General features: G+C 39.4%; 1 protein-coding gene across 49 annotated transcripts in view; it reads right to left on the reverse strand.

Annotated features, from left to right (window-relative positions):
• The window catches only part of RIMS2 (regulating synaptic membrane exocytosis 2), a 748,363-nt gene that overhangs the window by 225,881 nt on the left and 497,955 nt on the right, over window positions 1-24,527 (reverse strand). The gene's annotated exons all lie outside the window — the stretch shown is intronic.

Raw genomic sequence — 24,527 nt, forward strand, 5'->3', positions numbered from 1 at the left:
TAACATCCTTGATGTTTAGATAGTATGACTCATGAAAAGTCTTAACAGAAAACCTACCAAGTTATAGAAGTACAAAATGCAATCAGATGGCAAAATGCAAACAAATGGTCCTTTTTATGACAGCTGTACCCATTGTACAGACATCAACAGAAAGAAATGGAATCAAAGGGAAAAAAGAGATGGACAGACTTTCTAAGATATTTCATATACACAAAGTAGAAACTCATTTAATATCAAGTTTATGGAGAAGAGACTCAGCAGGATGAGCATATGAATATGAGATAAATGTTGGTAGGATGATAGACTCATTTAGGTGGAAATATATCTCCAGCTTTGGAAGGAATTGCAGATAAGTAAATACCACCATTTTGTCCTACTTAAATCTGCCAATTCCTGAAACTGAAGTCACTGCCCCAGGAACATTATCTTCTAGGTAAGAAATATGGGTACTCACAGATACTGAGCAGCTCTAAAGGAGCTTTCCTGAGGTTTGTCAGGACCACACTAATATCCAGTGATACAGGGAGCTGTCACAAGAGATGGAAGAATTTTAAAACTAATCCCGATCACAAAGGGCTGCAGAGACACTGGTCTTCAAAGAGCTTATGACAAGCCATAGTAGTTACCCAATAAACATGGATGGAATTGGTTTTTCATCCAGAAGAAGTTAGTTAAACAGTTTGGTGAGGGGTACTTAAAGGAATCCACAATGGCCTGATTACACAACACTGAAAAATGTTGCCACTTAAAGTTATAAATCCTTCTGGCAGACATCTGAGATAGCAGGAGGACTTGAGACAGAACACCTATGGAACTCTACCCTGTCAAGAACCAAACTTTTCAAAGTTAGGGTTCTCAGCATAGGAGAGAGCAAGACAGTCTGGTTCTGAGCAATTATCTGTGGGAACAGTCACTGCTAGCTGCAACAATGTGGAGAATCGTACAAGTTTGAGCCTATATTGGACTACTAGGATACTCAAACCCTTACATCTAAGCTTGTCAGGACCTTTGCTAACAGAAAGGTACCGATAGAGAGGCACGCAGGCACCACCATCACCAGTGATGTCCTTTAATAGTCTGGTCTCTTCCTGGCATCATGAGCAGAAGAGTAGTAGTTTCTTGTTTAGGTAAAAGGGAAAGAGATTCATAGCTGTTGTCCCTGAAAGCCTTGCTGGATGTCTCTAGGCACACTTGAATCTTGTCAGTGTGTACAACGGCATGCAAGGTAGTGTCTTTTGCTTCTGTCTTCACCTCTCATGGGGAGAAAAACGGGGTGATCCCGGAGACAGCAGAGTGACCTCATGTTCCTTTGCATTCTGTAGAGATGTTCCACTAATTCTGAAGTTACCCTTTCCAGTGAATGGAAGAACTTGAAGCTTTGTGGACCCCCATGTGGAATTCAGATACCTACAGAAAGCAGACCTTCAGGTATTCACTCTTCAGCCAATAATTCTTGGCAATATACCATATACATCAAAGGCTGTCTGCAACTTATACTGGGTCAGGTCCATAACTTCATGCACGAAATTGATAATCTATCCTGGCATTCCCTGCTTGGAGAAGAAATTCAACTAAAGCATGAGCATTCATCCACACCCAAATTTTCTCTCTGGCCTTATAGACTGCAGTCCATAAGAGAGTAGCCACAAAACAGTAGATCCACTTCTAAAAGGACTGCAGCATTGAAACTCTGTTCTGGGGTCCAGTTTCATAGATTCGGATGGTTTTCTGTTAGCCACAGCAGGTCTCTGTCATGTCTTCATTAACTCACCAGGAATAGGACACTGCCATATTATTCCAATGTGCTCCTAGTCCAGGTACTTCTCAGTCTTGACCCTTGGTAACAAACTAAACCAAACCCAACTGACCTAGAGTCATGGTTTCAATGAAGCAAGACCTTGTCAAGCAAATCTAGTACCCATATATATCATGCTTGACTCCAAAACAAAGGATGCAGCAATCATGTTAATCTGCAAGCAACTTCTTCCTGCTACATACACACTTCTTCAATTCTTAAGATTCTTTCTTTCCTCCTTTGTGTGGATCAAGGGAGAGAGATGCCATCCTGTAAAAGAAAACAGTATAAATACTAGCTGCATTTATTGACACAGATGTATGAACGCAAAAAACACCAAAACACTCAGTGTGGCAGATGTCCAACAGGATGCTCACAGAATGCGTCAAGAGATACAAGCCTTAAAATGTTGAGAGTTGATGGACATATCTATGTGTGGAAGACCACTGGAGCAAAGTCTTGACATGTCAAAGCCTTGATACCAATGTGCTGATACAACTCCTTGTAACAACAATAGGGTTTTCAGAACTTGAGTCTAATGTTTAATTCACATTCCTTTAATTAAGGTTGTGTTTTCCTCATCACCATTTAATCAGATAAAACCAGTTTGGTGTGTTTTTACTGCTTTTCTTCAAGAGCATAAACAATTAGAAGGTTAACTAATTTATTATACTTCCATAAAATACTAAAAAAAATGAAAATTTGATTGATCATACAGTGTAAATCAAGATAGCCAAATCAAGGAATTAACAATAATACAAATCAGAATTGAAGAGAACAACTTGAGATCAACAACTGGTCAAATCATTGCATGAGCCCAACCACTAATCAAATCACAAAGTTAACAAAACACCAAAGATTAAATGGTTTACTTGGTCTTTCTTTCTCTATGCAGTTTACTTAGCAGTTATACTTTCCCTTATTGAAACAATGGGTTAAGTTTTAATGTGTTAAATACCACAGGTGACCTCTAGTGCTCTGTGGTAAAGTTTTCTTTCAACCTAGGTTAACCGATGTCCAATGGTAATTTGCATTATGGGCTTATATGCATGCACTATTACTGGCCATACACATGCATTCATGCATGCCTAAAAAGGTTAAGATATGAAGTCTTTTCCTGGCAGGTGTCTCTGCACAGATATTCAAGTATCCTGTTAAGGAAAAGAACAAAACACGAAAGTTACTAAGAAAAAGATAAAGGATCTGCTCTTCACCTTGCTTGGTCTGTGGAGCTTTACAGTCAGTCAGAAACTGCAGTTTGGAGAATTAGGTGATGTCTTGTGGCTCAGGTATTGTCAAGCTAGCAAGCACCATCCTCTGGTCAACTGGCCATTCTACAATGCCTCAATCTCTACTTTCCTTTGGAGGGAAAGTAGGAGTATCAGCCATCTCATTGTCATCGTGGTGACCTCAGGAGGAACACACTCTCTTTCACATTTACTAGGTCTTTTAACGGAGAAACCCAGGCTGGTGTTGTCCCAAAGGATCTCCTCAGCAATCTTCTGATCAGAGGATCACAGACTTTGGACTCCAACTGCATTGTCCAATCCTGGTCAAGTGAGGTCAGTCTGACCTTTGGTCCCCTTTTGGGGCCCTACTTCCTAGGATACTGGTTCTTTGTCACATGCACAAATCTGGGTGTTTGTCCCAAGCAAGCAATGTTAGGGGAACAATAGGAGGTAATGATTCTACCAGAATTATCTCAGCTCCCCTTATCTGGGTCAACAGTCAGAGCTCCTAAACAGCTTCTTGACCATTTGGTCCTGGCCACTTTTTTGGTCCTAATTTATGACCCACCGTCCTTTGACTTAGAAAAATTCTTCCTTTCCCATTCATATGTCTCATGCATATACTTTCACAAGGTCTATGAGGCCTAATGAGCCCAATAAGAAATTGCAGAACTGTTGCACAGAATGAGAAACTGGTAAACTGTGTGATAGGTTATTTTACTCTATCAAGTTTCTGCTTCATGTCTTCATTCCTATAGGCCTATATGTCCTACATTCAGAAACAATCTAAGTCAAAATAAAAGACACACTGGTGCTCAGATTAAGAGATTAGTGGAAAAGATAGTTTAAGGGAGTTTGAGGCACAGACCTCAAGAAAGTTATATTGTGCAGCCACATACCTCAAAGCATCAACAAAAACAAACTATAATTTATTACTTAAGTAGTGCCATAGAAACACATGCTGCTTTACAAAACAAGGAAAGATTCTTCTGAAGTAAATGTTCAGAAACTAATTTCTTATTGATGAAATTGGTATTTGTAGATGTCATAAATATAAAGGGAAGGGTAAACACCTTTAAAATCCCTCAGAGGAAAAACCCTTTCATCTGTAAAGGGTTAAGAAGCTAGAATAACCTCGCTGGCACCTGACCAAAATGACCAATGAGGAGACAAGATACTTTCAAAAGCTGGGGGGAGGCAGAAACAAAGCCTCTATCTCTGTCTGTGTGATGCTTTTGCCGGGGACAGAACAGGAATGGAGTCTTAGAACTTAGTAAGTAATCTAGCTAGATATGCGGTAGATTATGATTTCTTTAAATGGCTGAGAAAATAAGCTGTGCTGAATGGAAAGGATATTCCTGTTTTTGTGTCTTTTTGTAACTTAAGGTTTTGCCTAGAGGGATTCTCTGTGTTTTGAATCTAATTACCCTGTAAGGTATTTACCATCCTGATTTTACAGAGGTGATTCTTTTTACTTTTTCTTCTATTAAAATTCTTCTTTTAAGAAACTGAATGCTTTTTCATTGTTCTTAAGATCCAAGGGTTTGGGTCTGTGTTCACCTATGCAAATTGGTGAGGATTTTTATCAAACCTTCCCCAGGAAATGGGGTGTAAGATTTGGGAGGATTTTGGGGGGAAAGACGTTTCCAAATGGACTCTTTCCTAATAATAATAATAATACCGGTTAGACGTTTGGTGGTGGCAGTGAAAGTCCAAGGGCAAACGGTAAAATAGTTTGTACCTTGGGGAAGTTTTAACCTAAGCTGGTAAAAGTAAGCTAAGGAGATTTTCATGCAGGTCCCCACATCTGTACCCTAGAGTTCAGAGTGGGGAAGGAACCTTGACAGTAGAGAATGCAGGAAAAAGGGAAGGTTGGTATATGAAAGATGCCATGTACATGAGGTTTTTATTAGGGCTTTCTGGAAGTCAGCAAAACCAGAAAGCATATAACTGAGCATTGATAGGCAGATAAGATAAGCTAGTGAGACAAATGGTCAGGTATTGAGCAAAGGTCTTTATATGACTGGGATAAAGAAGAGTGGAAAGTTCTATAGGTGAGATAGGGCCAACTCGTGGCATATGACTGATTAGTGAGAGGTTTTGCAGGCCTCAGAGGGCCAAAAAAACTATGAGCATGTTGGGAACATAAGATACAAGAGTGAGAATTCCATTCAGATAGTATCTTGGATAGTTTAGATGTCATGGCAGATGCTCTAATAAAATATTTTTTATATTTTAAATTGTTATATAAAATTAAGAAATTAAGCTATGTTGCTCAACAAATCGATTGTAGGCACAAAATGGCATTGTGAACATAACTCAAGATATGTTTTAAAGGTCTAGGAATTTTAAGAAGTGTTTAATGTTATCATGCCACATTTGAAATAAAATGATACCTGCAAATCAGGTTTGTAAGGAAATGCAAGACTGAGCTACAGAAATTGAAATAATTAGAAATGCACTGTGTCTTAAAAATATTAATTTGTGATGTATTATAGCCCGTATGCTCGCAATGCACTTTCTTTAGTTCCACAGGGGAACCTGTTAGCTCTGGTCATATTTAAAATCTTCATAAAAAATCTTAAGAAGGAGTAAACTGTATACTAATTCAATTTGCTGATTATATTAAATTGAGAGTTGTTGCAGGCCCTAGGAAAGTCAGAAAAATAATATACTTTGTCCAAGGAGAGGCTACAAATATGGACAGCATTAGATTTAATGTGGAAAACACAAGTTAATACGTATGGGGAAGAATAATATCAGAGACATATTCAGTGGATGGCAGAAAGCTGAGAAGTCATAACGCCAAGAGAGGCGCTAGCAATGATTGTGAACAGCAAATTAGATACAAGCTTACAATGCAATGTGGTACCAAAAATATCAATACGCTTTTCTCTGCATATGCACAGGCAGAGTGTTATGTACCATAAATATGACAATTCCCTTTTATACAGCATTGAAGAGATGGCAGTTAAGACACTGCCTACACCTATGGACAGTATTTAAAATTTGGGGAATACAAAGAAGGGCAATGAAAATGAGTAAAAGCACAAAGTATTGATTTACAATGAAAGATTTAAAAAGCTGAATATTTGAAGGGTGCCCAGAAATGTTACTAAAGCAATCATTTTATATCAACCTGATCTCTTTCTTTGAGAAGATAACTGATTTTCTAGGCAAAAAAAAAATGCAGTAGATCTAATCTACCTAGAGTTCAATAAAGTATTTGACACAGTTCTACACTGAAAATTATTAAATTAGAGAATCTGGTGATTAATATGAGAATGAAAAGGTGGGTAAGTAACTGCTTAAAGTGGAGACTTCAATGGGGCATGCAGAAGGTGAACGGTCAGTCTAGAGCACTGGTTCTCAAACTAGGGCCGCCACTTGTTCAGGGAAAGCCCCTGGCGGGCCGGGCCGGTTTGTTTACTTGCCGCATCTGCAGGTTCAGATGATCATGGCTCCCACTGGCCACAGTTCGCCGCTCCAGGCCAATGGGGTTGCAGGAAGCAGCGCGGGCTGAGGGATGTGCTGGCCGCCCTTCCTGCAGCCCCCATTGGCCCGGAGCGGCAAACTGCGGCCAGTGGGAGCCGCGAATGGCCGAACCTGTGGACGCGGCAGGTAAACAAACCAGCCCAGCCCGCCAGGGGCTTTTCCTGAACAAGCGGTGGCCCTAGTTTGAGAACCACTGGTCTAGAGGAAGGTTACTAGTGGAGTTTCTCGGGGATCGATTTTGGGACCAATATTATTTAATATTTTCATTAATGAGGCCCTGAACCAGGCTAATGCACTCCTAGGATACATCAGGTTAGGTATTTCCAGTAGAGATAGGGAAGTGTTATTACCATTATACAAGGCACTGATGAGACCTCATCTGGAATACTGTATGGAATTCAGATCTCCCATATTAAAGGAAGACGAATTCAAACTGGAACTGGTGCAGAGAAGGGCTATTAGGATGATCAGAGGAATGAAAAACCTACTTTATGAGAGGAGACTTGTTTCACCTAATAAAATGAAGACTGAGGGGAGATATGGTTGCTTTCTATAAATACATCAGAGGGATAAACATCAGGGAGGTAGAGGAGTTACTGAAGCTACGGACCAATGTAGGCACAAAAACAAATGGATATAAATTGGTGATCAACAAGTTTAGGGATTAGTATCTATTGCTTGTAGGTATTCTTCAGAGTAGGAGGCAGGGACGCTGGCATGTGCCATAGGGACTTTGCAAGCTCCAAGAAAGTATTGTTTATGGGAAGCGCTACTCTCCCTGGGGATGAAGGTTGCAGTATTTCCACTAATTTATGGGCATTCTCTTGGACAAATTGAATACCCATGGCTACAGCCATCCTCCTTAAAAGGGCCTGGTAAGATTTAAAATCTTCTGGGACGGGGAAGCTGAATCTGGGACAGTAGAATCATCCAGAGAGATGATGATAAATGCAGTGGAGCCAAAGTGTAAAGTGTGATTCTGTTGCTGCAATGTAGATTTAATAGATGCCATACTGGTCTGTGTCTCCCATCTAGATGGGGTATAAGGACAAACAGCTGGAGAATTTGGGGATCTCTGCCAAGAATCAGCAGTCGACTGGGATCTTGGAGACCATGAGACACCCCATGGATTTCAGGGGGGCCATTTCAGAAATGGCACCAGAAATGGCACCAGAGGCCAGTAGATGCTAGCCCAAGCCCAGACGTCCCCATTCTGATCTCAGACTGATGTTGGTCCTCCACTGAAGATCTAGAAGACTTGTGAGACCAGTCCCAGGGAGGAGATGTGGAGGAAGAAGCTGATTGTGGACTCGAGAATAAGGAGCGCCCTGAGTGGTTTGTAGGTAATGGAGGGGCCAAACCTGCCGCAGCTACTGCACCCCCCAATCAATCCAAAGTCCAGCGCTGTGTTGAATTCACAGGCGATACTACAGACTGTGTCAGTATGGGCTGGAGACTCGAAACCACACTAATGTTCAGTGCAAGAATCAGTGCTGGGGCTGAAGACTGTATCAAAGCCGAGGTTGGTAAAAGAGCAGAGATCAATCCTGTTGGCATAGAGACCTGGACTAACATGACCCTGGGTGCCAAAACTGGAGTTAGTGCAGAAGAAGAATGTCTTGGTACCAATGACAAGACATATATCACATCTCTAGCAGGCCTAGTAATTGGTACAGAAGAAGGCACAAGGCCATATGGCAAAGCAACAAATCCAGATTGTGCCGGTACCAGTAAGAATATCCTATAGAAGAGGAATCCTGAAACAGTGCAGAGTTGGTGTGATGAGAGCTCACTTGCCTCTTGTGAGTGCTTCTTCATGGTCAGGTGTGTGCCTGCACTTTTTTCTCAGTTCAGTGTCTCATGTCCACTACTGCCCTCTTTAGGTGGATCTTTGGTGACTCAGTCCTCTGGCCAAGTGACACTCAGTCCATGTGAACATAAATAAATAAATCCCTTCCATGGTGAACATGCCAACAGGAATTATAGCAGTACCCTCAGTTGGAACTCCCTGTAGCCCTCCCCAGGCTCAGTTCTCAATCTGACCAACCGAGGCTATCACAGCATCCTGGTTGGCCTTTTCATCTGTAGCCCTCCCTGGGCTCTGTCCTTGTTCCATCCAACAGGGCCTATATCGGGCCCTCAGCTGGTATCAGCCTGCAGCCCCATCCCTCAGCTCAGGTCCTTAATCAGTCCAACAGGGCCCATCATGGTACCCTTGGTTGGTTGATCTGTGGCCCTCCCTGGACTCAGTTCTTAAACTGTCCAACATGCCCCATAATGGTACCCTCAGCTGGTTGATTTGCAGCCCTCCCTTGGCTGGCTTGCAAGGTCCCTACTCTGTAATGGAGAAGTGCCTCCAGGTCTTCCTACCTTGAGACTCTTTGCCACCTGGTCCAGCACTCTAGCTGGATTTGTCTTTCAATTTGATTTCCTTTTGGGATATATCAAAATTCCCAAATGTGGCCTGGTTAAACTCCCTGTGCTCTGGGCTTTTAAGCCACTTCCCCAGTGGCTGTTGGGGGGTACCCAGGCCCATTACACCCACTATTCCAGGTCCTGACCCAGGAACCCTACGAGAAACAGCTGTTTTCTGCATCCCTTTGACTATTCACTACGTTCCCTTGGGCCACTTCCCTGCATACCCATCACCTTCTCCCATGTTTGAGTCCCGGCAACCAGCCAGGAGCACCTTCCTTGCTCCCTTGGTCCATGCCAGCAGATTGAACTTCTTTGTCCAGCAGCTTCTTTTTATAGGAGCCTGCTGGGCTCTGATTGGCTGCTTCCCACACCGCCTCTCTAGGAAGCTCAGAGGACTCCATTCTTCTGCTCTTTTCCTGGGCTGGGGAGTGGTAGAATCATGAGTACCTCTAGCATGCGGCTTTCAGGCCTAGTACGCCCTGTCACAGTTGAGAACAGGAAGGCAGAGTAAATCGGTTTCTGTCTGATAAGCAAACAGGGTTGAGATTGTCAGTGCTGAAACCAAGGTTGGTACCAGACTCACCTGATGGGCATTGCTGGAGTAAACAGTACAATGCACTCTGATCCTGCTTTGATAATGAAGAGCATCCCTGGCTCTATCTTGGGCACTTGGAGAGTGATTTTCCCAACTCTTCCTACAACAGGAGGACGAGTCTCTCCGAGCCCTGAAATGGCTCCAATTAGTCTTCTGAGGTATTTTCTTAGAGCGACCAAAGGAAGAAGAATGGTCCCTTTCTTTCCAGGGAGAAGAGTCTGAAACCAGTGGCATGTCAGGAGGCCTCATTGGCTGTGTCCTTTTCTTAAAGGAGCAACAAATGGAGCACTTTTCCCTAATGTGCTCCTTGCCTAAACACAATAAACACTGAGTGTGGGCTTCATTATTCGGCATACTTATCCCATACAGTGGGCAGTGTTTGAAACCTGGTGAGGGAATAACTATGTACAAAAGCTGACAAAGATCTCTGTGTTCTCAAAAACCGTGAGGTAAAATCTGCATGGAACAGTTTGACTCGGGCCATGTGTGGTGAGAAGGAACTGAGAGTGATGCCATTCTTATATAGCCATGGGATAGGCTATAAGGGCTAGAGTGTGCAAGTGTCATCCCTATAGATACCACTAAGCAAAATTCTCTGACGTCGGTGCTCTGGGCCCAGGCACACCTGAGTGGAATATACATTTGCAACCACCTAAAGAAGAAAAGATTGATCTGGAATGTTGTACATTCAAATATAAGTAAACTTTGTAATGCTTCTTAATAAAATTCCTGTATAATAATTTAAAAAGCAACCACTTCAAGCACATCAATTCATTCAATTTAGTATCAACACAAATAACTAACAGATATCAGATAGTGTTCTAGAGCTGGATTAATATGCTCTATGCCTTGTTGCCAGAAAATAATCCTAGCAAATTTGTAATTAATTCACTCAAAGGAATAATGACTGTATGTGTAAACGCCTAATAATTTAATAATTGTCAAAACTGTGACATTTTACACAGTAGCAACACCTGTTACATTTTATATTAATGTAAGCTAGTACCAAAGCAGTCCCTCAATTATGTAGGAGTTAATGCATCTATCTGCCATTATTTCCTATTAAAAAAATACCTGTGCCTACAAGTCCTGTGTCTACAACATGGCATGCAAAATTGTATGCCATGTCATACTGGAAAAAACACGTGGTTGGCTTCAACTGTATGTACAGTTAGCTTTCTGCCAGCATTTGTAGCAGGTAAAATTATTATTCCATTAAAATGGGTATTCTGTATGTTGCAAAAACACAGCACGTTAAAATGTATTTGAATTTTAATGTGGAGATATAGGGTTTAGAGATTAGCTAATAACTGGACTTATGATATAGTTGGGGCGGGATGACTGTACATAGCCATCATTTAGCGGCATGTTCTATTTGTTGGGAAAACATTAATTTTTTAAATATCCTCAATTTTGTGGGCATCTCTATTTAAGACATCACTGAAATCTGATTTCCATGTAACTTTTGGTTTTAAAGTGAGAGAAGTCAACTCAAATTTATTTTAAAAAATCTGTATTTTCACATGGATTCTTCATTGTATATTAGTGCATTCTCACTTTGTATAATAGGGTGCAAAAGTCTAAAAGGGGGTTAAGAATGAGGAACGAAATAATAATCTATCTCAAAGTAATACAGAACACTGATTCTTAAATAAACATTTACTGCTTAACAATTTAAACTGGCTCCTTTAAACACATCTTTAGTACATGTGACTGGCACTTTTATATCATATAACTCAAGATCCCTACATGGATAATCCTTATGAGAGAATGAATTATTCCTTACAAATACATTTACTGTACCAAGCACAGAAACACTGGTGCCCAATATCAGATATCTGACACAAGTTTTTCTGGTTCTCTATGTTTCCTCCTTACAGTCCCCTCCTTTTTTTTCTTAACTAATTGTATAGAGTTTTTATGGTAATTGTAAGGCAATTCCTACTCTACATCCTTATAGGAATTTTCCTATGATTATTAGAATATCACAACATGTTAACGGTGTGAAAGACCATGTTTCATGCGCATGTATTTTATGACTCAAAAATGTCTCTTAAATCTCAAAAAAAATGTATACAAAAAACAAGAGAGCCAGAAATAGCTAATAAAGACTTAACAATACAGGCTTCCCTTAAGTAAAATGTTTGCACAAAAGTTTATATAAAGACTATTTCTTTAAACTACATTTTAACACAGGTCTTATTTAAGATTGTGAAGATATATGAAAAAAATTTAAAAAATCATTTTTAAATTTGAAATAACAGTATTGTTATTTAGCATTTGTTTTATGTAGAAGTCTTCTTTCATATCTCATTACAATAGTAATGATTAATGCATCTTCTGCATCTAGAGTTCTAGGTCCGGGCAAGGGAGAGGTGTGATTTAAATTAAGTCCACTCACTTTAGCATATGAAAATTCTGCATGTCACATTTGTCTTGTTATCTTAGGGTGAAATCTTGGCCTCATTGAAGTCAATAGTGAAACTGCCAAAATTATCCCAAAATTATAGCATTTGAAGCATTGTAAGTGGCAGCTCTATAAATATTACCGAGTAAATTGTTTACAAGCAATGGAACCCACTTAAAGTGAACTCCAATGTAGCAAAATTCTGCTGATAATGTAGTAATGGAATAGTATGAAAGTCTTTAATTGATTCAATCATCTTTCATTCTGCTTACAGTTTCAATCCACTATTAGTTGGTTTCATTGGCATTTGCTGCAATTAACATCTAACGGGTAAAATACTTTGGCATGTAGGAAATGTGCGTCTTTCACTGATCCCCTTGAAACCACAGAGGGAGAAGTTAGGATGTCCCTGGCTCCTCTGTGGACTTCAAGCTTCGGAGTAGTTACGGTAGCACAAGGCATCCCACCCCCTGATTTGCTGGGAAGTTTGGTAGGGGGCTTGGAGTTAACCAGAGTAGCTTCAAAAGTGGGCAGTACTGGCCCGGGTGCCCAAGGAATAATTAGATTCAGCACAGTTTGGGCACAGCAGCTATTGGGGACTCCTACAATGTCCCAATTGTACTTCAAAGAATCCCTCCCTGACAAAAGTGTTCATGGAGGAAGGAGGTGCAAACACTGCCTGCCTGCCTTCTCTGGGGGAATGAATCCCCTCCAGAATACAACTGCATTCCAGCACTGTCCAGGGGGTACAACAGTCAATCCTCTATGCCAACAGAGGTGACATTTCTAAAAAGTGTTATTTTAAGCCTGTCAATTTAAAAATATGCTAATTGTCTTCAAAGATTAAAAAAAATATCGTAGTGTAGACGGAAAATAAAACGTGGCACGGGGGGATGGAGAACAGGAGATCCAAAATTATCCAAAATTATCCAAAATTATCAGGGCACTGAAAATAAGGCTTAAAATATAAGCATCCCAAAACAACAGAGAGAACATAGGCCCTGACCCAGGAAAGCACCAAGTCTCAAATCCTACATACATTTACACATGTTTAATATTAACCACCTGAACAACCTCAGCAAAGTAACTGATTTCAGTGGGATTGCTCATATGCTTAAAGTAAAGTGTATGCTTAAGTGTTTGCAGGAGTGGGGCCTCAGTGTTGTGGGCTGGGTGAAAACATTGTTTTAAGCTGGTGGGTGTACCCTTCATTCAGGGTGAATGTAAGAAAAAATAAGGGCCTCAAACAAAAACACTGGGATATGTCTCTGCCCAGAACAAAAGCACATGTGAATCTGCTCAAGAATTAGCACTTTGTGGGGAAAAGGTTTTTTTGCTGAATATTGTTTGATGTGTGGGCGGGTGTCTGTGTGAGAGAGAGAAGGGGAGAAACACCAGACAAGAAGACAGAAGGCAACAAGGAAGCTCCAGACACAGAGAGAATAAGCATGGCCCTGAGAAAAGCCTAGGGAGACCTTTTGGACTGAGTGCTGACTGAAAGGGGCTTGGAGCTGTAAGCATAGAAACTATCTCCTGTTGTTTGATTTCTCCTGTGTCCAAGGAAACAGGTCTTTGTACATTGTAAATATGATTGCATCAAAGATGCCTGACTCCATCTCAGCTTCTTCGACTCGCTGCTCAGGTGAAAAAGGGTAACAATAACTTGCATAACTTTACACATATGAGCATTTCCAATTAAATCAATTGAAAAATCTTCGAACTCTTGGAAGTCAATGGGAATACTGGCATACTTAAAGTCATGCACATGTTTAAGTGCTTTGCTGGATGAGGGCTTTACTCTTTTCATTTTTCATTCCTACCTATTTTTAAATTCTCTATACATTTCTGGTATCCTATTTGCATATTATTCTCAAAGAGCAAAACTAGCTGTGACAATGTTTGATCCTTTTTAATATACACTTGTTATTAAATAATTAGCCTAGATAAACAAATAGTATTGAGGGCACTCATTGCTTGTCTACACACAGAATTTTTCCTGATCAACTCTAGGTGTGGCTGCTCTCATTCTGAAACAAAGGTTCCAAGTTCCTGTTTAGGTTAAGCCACTTTGGGTAAGTCTACACTTCAATTAAAAACTGGTAGCTGGCCTGTGCAAGCTGACTTGGGCTTGCAGGGCTTGGGCTCATGGGCTCTTTAGTTATGCTGTAGACATTTGGGCTCAAGCTGGAGCCCAGATTCTAGGACCCTGAGATGCGGGAGGATCCCAGAGCTCAGGCTGTTGCCTGAGCCCAAATGCCTACACAGCAATTACACAGCCCTGCAGCTCAAGCCCCGCAAGCAGAAGTCAGCTGCCATGGGCTGGCTGTAGATGTCTAATTGGAGTGTAGACATACCCTTTTTTGAAAGGCACTCTTGTTCCAGAGTAATCTGCATTAACTTTCCAGTGTAGGCCAGTCCTTAGAAGGGACACAGGAAAAGGGTATCTGCAACTTTTCTTCATTGTTCGGTTTCATTAACCAAAATTAATTTTAAAAGACAGCAGGGATCAAATTAAAGCACAGTTTCAAAAATATACTTAGGATCCAAATGCATGAGGTGGGGAATATTTCCTGTAAGGTGCTGAACGTCCTCAACTCTCATTGAAACAAACTTCAATGGTAGTTGAGAGTAATCTCACCTTGCAGGATTGGTTCCTGAAAATCACTAAATTACTAACAGAATCAGTAACATTTTCCCATGAAACTTAGTTTAAAGTTAGAAAATATTACTAGCTACCAATATTTTATATTGCATTAGAAACTAATGTAGTTTAATTTTCCTTCACATATGCATACTGCCATTGTACAGTATGATCATATTTGCCATGACTCCTGTAATTATTTGTCCTGAAGTACTTTGTAATCTAATTTGTACTCCTCAGGGTCCATGATGAAATTTAAAGTGAGTCACCTTTTTAATTGGCTTTCAGAGGCACATGCAAAAATGACTTTGCTAGCTACATAATTTCATGAAAATGACTTCATTAATATTTAATTATCCCTAGTGGAACTCCAAATTAAATACAGGCATAAGAGTACTATATCAACTCTTATATAAATGTTTGGTTCTAACAGAAATGAGTGTGTGTGTGTGTGGAGGTACGGGAGCCTTCTTGATGCTTACAATATGTGTTCTGGATTTCATATTCTTCTCCTGAGGGAATTCTGCATCACTGCCCATGCGCAGAATTCATGGCCCCCACAGATTTTTTTACTTCCTCACAGAAAAATGACTTCTGCTGAGGAAGCAAAGGGATGCTACAAGCGTGATCACGCGCCCCTCTCTGGCAGTTCAGGCATGTTGATTTGGGCACCCAGGGCCGCCGGTAGAGATGTAAATCACTGTCAGGGGGTGGAGCTGGGCAATTGTGCAAGTGAGAGGGACACATTCTGTCCCTCTCACTTGCTATTGTAGCACGTTTGGTGTGGAGGAGCAGGGCTTTCCAGTGTTTCTGAGGAGGTAGGCGTGGAGCAGGCTCTGTCCCCTCAGGCAGAGCAGAATGTAGCAGCCTCCCTGCTTAGTAAATTGTTCCCATTGTTCTCAGTGAATTCCCCCAGGAGTATAAAACAGGTATAAAAGTTTTAAGGAGCCTTTACATTGCCAGAATGTTGTAAAGGAGCTTTATTGTAAAGAACAGTGTGACCTTATAAATGCTTATGGTGCTTTAGGGATTAGAACTGGTCTAAATTTTTGGACTGAAAAAATTTCCTATCAAAATGTGCTCCTTGAACTATTTGCTACCGACCTTTCTGGAGATGGTCAGTAGCCAATATATATTGTGAGTCTGAGTCCCCAGCCATCACTTGCTCTTCAGTTGCCTATGATGTAACACTGAGCATATGACTGCATATATTTGTTAACTGATAACTAGAAGTAAAGGGTCAAAACTAGCTACATTACTATTAGATAGAGAGGGTTTGGGGATTTCCTCCTATGCTCCCCATTCCCGTTCTCCATTTATTGTATGGTAGTTTAAATAAATAACCAAAATAATGGAAACTAGCGTGACTATATTGTGTTATTTTGATGAAGAAAATATGCAGAATTTTGCAGAATTGTAAAATATTGTGTGCAGAATTTTTATTTTTTTGGTGCAGAATTTTTAAATTTTGGCGCAGCATTCCCCCAGAAGTAGTATTCATAACATATGTGAGTGCATGCTTACTAGAAAGAAAAAGGGAGAAATCAATAACATCCAGTTGTATAGTTTTGACAATTACCAGTATCTCCTTTTTTCTCATTAGTCTATGTGAAGGGGAGCAAGTGAAAAACATGACTGGGGAGAATAATTTGGGGGTTTAGAAGACATCCATCATATCTAACCCAAAGTTTGTGAAAAGGGCATTTTATTTTACCATTCCACAAGCCAGAATTCATTTCCCCACAGATATTCTATATTCCAGTTCCAGTTCCTGGTATTGTCTAAACCACAAATAAGTTCCATTACTTAAAGGTTTGGGTAAAGCTAAAGAAATGGTTTCAGAGTAGCAGCCATGTTAGTCTGTATTCGCAAAAAGAAAAGGAGTACTTGTGGCACCTTAGAGACTAACCAATTTATTTGATCATAAGCTTTTGTGAGCTACAGCTCACTTCATCGGATGCATTCATCTCAGGATACTTAACCACGATTGGACTGAAGACATAGATAATTATTAAAACACAATAAAAATATTACCTGGTGAGAATCATTAAAGGGAAGAGATGCTTGGTTGATCAGCACAGGAAAGACAACACCTGTGGTTCTAAGAGGATGAGGAAGGAAGAGGCAGATTTGTCTTTGTTGCTCTGGAGACTTTCTCCTTCTCCCCCACCCAGAATGCAGGTAAAGATTGGAACATGGGCAGGGAGAGGGTCATGAGAGAGGAAAGAATGCTCCATCTCTCTCTGCTTCCATTGGTTAGGCTGCATGTGTTTGGGGGAGGGGGAGAGGGAGAGTTGATTGTCTTTTGTGCTCTCTCCCCTCCCCTTCCTGCATGTGAAACCCTGGGCCATGCACCAGTCATTCTGCTGGGGTTGCTGCCCCACCCACTCTGCCCTAAAATGGAAGAATAGTTTGAACTGTGCTTCCAAGATGCTGTAGGTCTGACCAATCACGACTTTTTTTGGATAAAAAAGAAAGTTTTCCATTAGAGCAACACTGACAAGCTATCTGATGGGTCTTTCTTCTTCTTTGAAGCTTCCTGGTTTTAGGTAAAGAGAGCTTGACAGGATTTTAAAGTTGTTAATTTATGAGGGAATTTGAAAGTTTGTTACAACTTGCAGTCAGTGTCCAGTGAGGGTGAAAGTTTCAAAGGGGCCAGTTCCTAGAAGTAAACAGGAGGAGGGTAAGAGGATTCAGAGGTAGCCTGGATCCTATGGGTTAGGCTGAAGAGGGACAGCCCCAAATACTGGTTATTTGGCATGGAGCTAATTTAACATGCACTGGACCTAAGTAAATGGTTGGTATTTTGCAGGGGAAGGGGAGGGGATGTTAGCCTCTCTCCTCATTAATGTTCGAAGTTAATAATGTTGCAGACTTCCTTTTAAAAATCCATCCCTATGGCTCTATTTCTTTCTCCTCTCTGTCCTGAGCAATGTTTGTTACTCTCACTGGTTACACCTTGCCTTAAATTACATTGTAAACTCTTTGGGGGCAGGGAACATGACTTCTGATGTATTTGCAGAATGCCTAACTTAATGAAGCCCAGTCATAACTGGGGGCATTTCGGCATTATCACAATTCATACCAATAATACACAATATTAAATAATAACAACAATCACCTTGAAATGAAGAAAATAAAGCAAAAGCCTACATGCCCCAAGGAATATTGTTGCATATGCAGAAAAAACACCTCTGCTCTCTTTGGCCATATGTTACGAAGTGTGTTCCCTATCTTTGAACTTAAAAGTTTGATTACCATTTTTTTTAACCTTTGCTCAGAATATTGAAATTTTTATTTCTAGCCACGGAAACAGCTCCCTAGAGTTTTAAATAATTCTCTCTCCCTCTCTCTCTCTCTTTTAGATTACTAAGTGGCTTAATGAAGGGAAGTTAATTCACAAAGGAACACAAGAGGGTTTTTTCTCATACTTGTTCTTGTACAGCACCAAATATAGTGTCAGTGTTCACCCATTAATATTATTAATAACTGTTTCATATATTTTATATTTGAGCCAGCATACAACTGTAATTCGCAAACCTTAAAATGTGTGAAGTTCACATCAATATCTCTAGAATAAACCAGCAAACACCAGTGGAAGAGCCTCTATGAACCTTTAAAGTGAATTACAAAATGTCTTGTTGTTTGCTTGTCTATAGGAAAAAAATAGCTTTCAGACGTGTAAGAAACTCATTAACTATATTGTACTTCTGCATATCAAAGATACCATAATTGACTTGTTTCAGATTGTGATGCTAAATGTCATTTCCTTCTTTAACATCTGTACTGTCTGAGGCTTTGAGCGTTATCTTTATATGCTATTTAATTTTTAACACTTCACTGTTAAAGTTAGTAGAGCAAGTACCAATTAAAAGCAATAATATAATCAAGTTGCCAAAAATATTTAACGTATCAAAATTCCATGAGCATATCATGGAAAATCAAATCCCATATTTGGACATCCATGTAGGTATTTACATCCACATGCATGCCCCTGCTTACATTCTGATTTGTGCATCCAAATGCAGGCTTTGGATGTCCTATTTTAAAGAACTGTGATTGACACTAGTTAGAGAGACAAGATGGATGAGGTAATATCTTTTATTGACCACTTCTGTTGGTGAGAGAGAGACAAGCTTACACAGAACTCTTCTTCAGGTATCAGAGTAACAGCCATGTTAGTCTGTATTCGCAAAAAGAAAAGGAGTACTTGTGGCACCTTAGAGACTAACCAATTTATTTGAGCATAAGCTTTCGTGAGCTACAGCTCACTTCATCGGATGCATACTGTGGAAACTGCAGAAGACATTATATACACAGAGACCATGAAACAATACCTCCTCCCACCCCACTCTCCTGCTTTGTCACTTTGGATGGGCTATTACCAGCAGGAGAGTGAGGTGGGGGGGGAGGGGGGGAGGGTGAGAAAACCTGGATTTGTGCTGGAAATGGCCCAACTTGATTATCATACACATTGTAAGGAGAGTGATCACTTTAGATAAGCTATTACCAGCAGGAGAGTGGGGAGGGAGGAGGTATTGTTTCATGGTCTCTGTGTATATAATGTCTTCTGAAGTTTCCACAGTATGCATCTGATGAAGTGAGCTGTAGCTCACGAAAGCTTATGCTCAAATAAATTGGTTAGTCTCTAAGGTGCCACAAGTACTCCTTTTCTTCTTCAGATATTACTTCACCCATCTTGTCTCTGTAACATCCTAGGACAAACACAGCTACAACAACACACAGATACTAATCAAACATAACTGAACTTTATATGTAGGTACATTATATGTTTTATTTATTGTGCTTAAATATAGTATACATAGAAAAAAAAAGAATAAATAGGGAAAAAAGCAGGAGGTTAATTCAACAGAAATTAAAAGGTACAGTGACTAGAATGAAATCCCTGCAAGCTGCATGGACACTTTTCAAAGACACCATAATAGAGACTCAACTTAAATGTATACCCCAAATTAAAAAACACAGTAAAAGAACTAAAAAAGAGCCACCATGGCTTAACGACCATGTAAAAGAAGCAGTGAGAGATAAAAAGGCATCTTTTAAAAAGTGGAAGGCAAATCCCAGTGAGGTAAATAGAAAGGAGCATAAACACTGCCAAATTAAATGTAAAAATGTAATAAGAAAAGCCAAAAAGGAGTTTGAAGAACAGCTAGCCAAAAACTCAAAAGGTAATGACAAAATGTTTTTAAGTACTTGAGGAGGAAGCCTTCTAAATAACCAGTGGGGCCCCTGGATGATCGAGATACAAAAGGAGCACTTAAAGATTATAAAGACATCGCAGAGAAACTAAATGAATTCTTTGCTTCAGTCTTCACAGCTGAGGATGTTAGCCAGATTCTCAAACCTGAGCCGTCTTTTGTAGGTGACAAATCTGAGGATTTGTCACAGATTGAAGTGTCACTAGAGGAGGTTTTGGAATTAATTGAGAAACTTAACAGTAACAAGGAGCAGGAGCTCACCAGGAGCAGATGGCATTCACCCAAGAGTTCTGAAAGAACTCAAATGTGAAATTGCAGAACTATTAACTATGGTTTGTAACCTGTCCTTTAAATCAGCTACTGTACCCAATGACTGGAAGATAGCTAATGTAACGCCAATATTTAAGAAGGGCTCTAGAGGTGATCTTGGCAATTACAGACCGGTAAGTCTAACGTCAGTACCGGGCCAATTAGTTGAAACAATAGAAAAGAATAAAATTGTCAGACACATAGAAGAACATAAACTGTTGGGCAAAAGTTAACATGGTTTCTGTAAAGGGAGATCATGTCTTACTAATCTATTAGAGTTCATTGAGGGGGTCAACAAACATGTGGACAAGGAGGATCAAGTGGACATAGTGTACTTAGATTTCCAGAAAGCCTTTGACAAGGTCCCTCACCAAAGGCTCTTACGTAAATTAAGTTGTCATGGGATAAGAGGGAAGATCCTTTCATGTATTGAGAACTGGTTAAAAGACAGGGAACAAAGGGTAGGAATAAATGGTAAATTTTCAGAATGGAGAGGGGTAACTAGTGGTGTTCCCCAAGGGTCAGTCCTAGGACCAATCCTATTCAACTTATTCATAAATAATCTGGAGAAAGGGGTAAACAGTGAGGTGGCAAAGTTTGCAGATGATACTAAACTGCTCAAGATAGTTAAGACCAAAGCAGACTGTGAAGAACTTCAAAAAGATCTCACAAAATTAAGTGATTGGGCAACAAAATGGCAAATGAAATTTAATGTGGATAAATGTAAAGTAATGCACATTGGAAAAAATAACCCCAACTATACATACAATATGATGGGGGCTAATTTAGCTACAACTAATCAGGAGAAAGATCTTGGAGTTATCATGCATAATTCTCTGAAGACATCCATGCAGTGTGCAGCCGCAGTCAAAAAAACAAACAGAATGTTAGGAATAATTAAAAAAGGGATAGATAATAAGATGGAGAATATCTTATTGCCCTTATATAAATCCATGGTATACCCACATCTTGAATACTGTGTACAGATGTGGTCCCTTCATCTCAAAAAAGATATACTGGCATGAGCAAAGGTTCAGAAAAGGGCAACTAAAATGATTAGGGGTTTGGAACGGGTCCCATATGAGGAGAGATTAAAGAGGCTAGGACTTTTCAGCTTGGAAAAGAGGAGACTAAGGGGGGATATGATAGAGATATATAAAATCATTAGTGGTGTGGAGAAAGTGAATAAAGAAAAGTTATTTACTTGTTCTCGTAATATAAAAACTAGGGGCCACCAAATGAAATTAATGGGCAGCAGGTTTAAAACAAATAAATGTAAGTTCCTCACGCAGCACACAGTCAACCTGTGGAACTCCTTGCCTGAGGAGGTTGTGAAGGCTAGGACTATAACAGGGTTTAAAAGAGAACAGGATAAATTCATGAAGGTTAAGTCTATTAATGGCTATTAGCCAGGATGGGTAAGGAATGGTGTTCCTAGCCTCTGTTTGTCAGAGTGTGGAGATGGATGGCAGGAGAGACATCACTTGATCATTACCTGTTAGGTTCACTCCCTCTGGGGCACCTGGCATTGGCCACTGTCGGTAGACAGGATACTGGGCTGGATGGATCTTTGGTCTGACCCAGTATGGACATTCTTATGTTCTTATGTTAAGCAGAAATGATTTTTAGTGGTGAGGAACTACTGATGGTAAATGTTTTGCAAACAATGTGAGTTTCTCTTTTAAAGATAAATTGTTTGTAATTGGCTATGTTTTGTTGAAAGTTCAACTGAACAATTGCCACTAACAGAGAGAGTGAGTCTAATTTTTCCTTTTGCTTTTCTTATGCTTTATAGAAAAAAGAAGAGAATGTTCTTGATAATTTTGGAAAGTAACAAGTTTAATAAAATAAGTTTTTGAGAGTATAAATTAAAGTGAAATTTTATTTGTGTTTTGGTTTTGTACATTTTATATTTATCAAATTAAAGGTTGTTTTAAGATATATAATAACTTAATATATTCAAGTTAAAGATATTACTTGAGGTTTGAAGTAAGAGAAATTCTCTTTTGAAAAGAACTGCTGTGCAGACTTGAAAAAAAGCAAACACAATTAAAGCTCCCTTGTATAAAGAGATGAATGCAGCTGGCAGAGATCTTAGAACACATACCCTAAACATTGATGAAAAAAGTATGAATGTTTATAAAATTGAAATTATGTAAGTTTTACAATAAAAACTGCTAAAAAGCTACAGCAGTGACATCTATGGATGATGAAAGGACTGTAAAGCACCTTTGCATTGTTTTAACATTAAGAAGGAAGTATCGTGGTGTTCAAGCCTTATCAACATACATGCATGAGAAATAATGGAAATAAGATTATTAAGCTAATGCCTTCAAGATAATACCATCTAAAGCAAGTAAAATCAAGGGAAAAAAACATTTTAAAAAATGGCCCCCAAATGTTTGTGGTTTGGCATAAAAATGACAATCACAAGAGGAGCAGGGATAGAAAGAACTCTTGACTGCAGAATCTCGCTGCAGAATCTGCAGCCAAGACAACCTGAAATTAATTTTTTCTGGGGAATTGCTTGTTGAGGTAACCAGTCTCCAGGGAGAACCCATCAAGGACAAACTATTCAAGAAAGAAGCAAGAACTCTCTTGAAGAAGCATCGCAGCTTCATTAGCCAAGAAGATTAGCTGACAGTTTGTGGATGACAATTTAAGCTTGCTGAAACATCACAAAGAAAGTTAGTTACATTGTTTCTGCCTCTCTCAATAATAGACACATGAATCTGGAAAACCAATTTTTTCTGACTTAGAGACAAGAAAAGGTATTGGTTATAGATGAGAAGTTACTCTGGCCATAGACCGATTTCTAAAACAATGTTTATGGGACTTGTAAGTTATAAAGACTTTAATCTATTGATACTTTAGTAATTTCCTTTTCTGGATTCTCTAAGCCTTTTGCTTCACAGATGCAAACACATAAAAAAGCTGATCCTCTTATGGAAAACATAAAGCCCATTTTGAATCAAAAGCTTAGCATAATTATATACCCATGCATTATGTGTTATTAAAATCTGCAGATAAGATTTATTTAGTAACTGATAAGTACTAAACAAGTAATTGTAAGCAATAAATATTAACTGTGTATCCAATAACTGTTGAGTAATAATAAAATAAATATTAATCATTACACAAACATATACTGTGTTAATAACTGCATTTTGAGAGTTGTGAATGAAAGACATTTAAAAGTCACTCTTGTTTCATATGAAGAATATATGAAACTCACCCAAGTATAAAAATCTAGCATATGACCTCTGCACCATTTACGTTTCACTTCAGAAGTATTTTGGGTGGTTTAAGTAGGATATAGGCCTCGGACTGGCCCTTTACACAGAGGTGAGTTACCTCCATCAAGACCAGCCCAAGAATTCACATAGAACAATATTAGATTATGGACATGGACTCTAAGAATTAGGGGAATGTTTGTATTGGTAATTATTGGGCTTTCTGAGTGATAAAGGCTCTTACTCAGGGACAAACCAGAGATCTAATTTGAAATCTTGGCCCCACTGAAGTCAGAGGCAAAACTCCAATTGACATCAATGGGCCCAAGACTGCATCCATTCTGTACATTTATATGTTGCTTTAAAATAACTTTCAAACTGCACTTGGTTTCAAGCAGTGACCAAAGCATTCTAGTGTTTTATAGCTGCAAAGTAATTTCCCTACGGAACCCACATATGAAAACTCAGACCTCATTGTCAGCAATTTAAAATGTCTAAGGTAACTATTGAAAATCAAATGCTACTAGAAAACTAGCCTTTTGCTTCAATTACAGAGAAGGATGCAATGTTAAAAAGAAAGGAAGCCAATTTTTTGAACAAAAGGACAAGATAGGTTTTTTAAAAAGTGAGGAAAAGAGAAAAAAGTGGTTTTCATTTTCTTTTGGAAACAGAGTAGTTTTGTGAGCTAGAGAAGAGTTTTACCTGTTCTTACTTTTGCTAATCTAGATAATTCTGAACACCTGCTGAGTAGTACCTCATTTGTATTCTCATTTTGCTCCTCAAGCATCTCATTATCTTTTACACAGTGAAAAATACTTAGTGTCACTGATAAATGCTGCTGTCTTCTCAAGATTGAACTAACACAATCCTGTACTTGCAGGAACTCCTGAATATAAAGTGTCCAGAACACAGATGTTCAAAATGTATCTTGTCTTTCACTGGCACTCCATAAAATTCTGTAGTATTGATTATAGAGTTTAAAACATTTATAAGCCACTTAATAGCTGAGAGCCATTATAAATAACTCATCTTTTGTCCCTGTTTCTTGATTCTGACCTCCATAAGCAGGTTACTTATCTAGTCCAAAATACACCCTACTATAAAATACCATGGGAGGGATGGTCTTTAGCAACCATGTGCCACAATTTTTTGAACTTACTTAATATTTCTAATTGCAGTGCCAGTC

Source organism: Lepidochelys kempii, chromosome 2 (genome assembly GCF_965140285.1).
Source record: "Lepidochelys kempii isolate rLepKem1 chromosome 2, rLepKem1.hap1, whole genome shotgun sequence".
Classification (NCBI taxonomy): Eukaryota; Metazoa; Chordata; order Testudines; family Cheloniidae; genus Lepidochelys; species Lepidochelys kempii.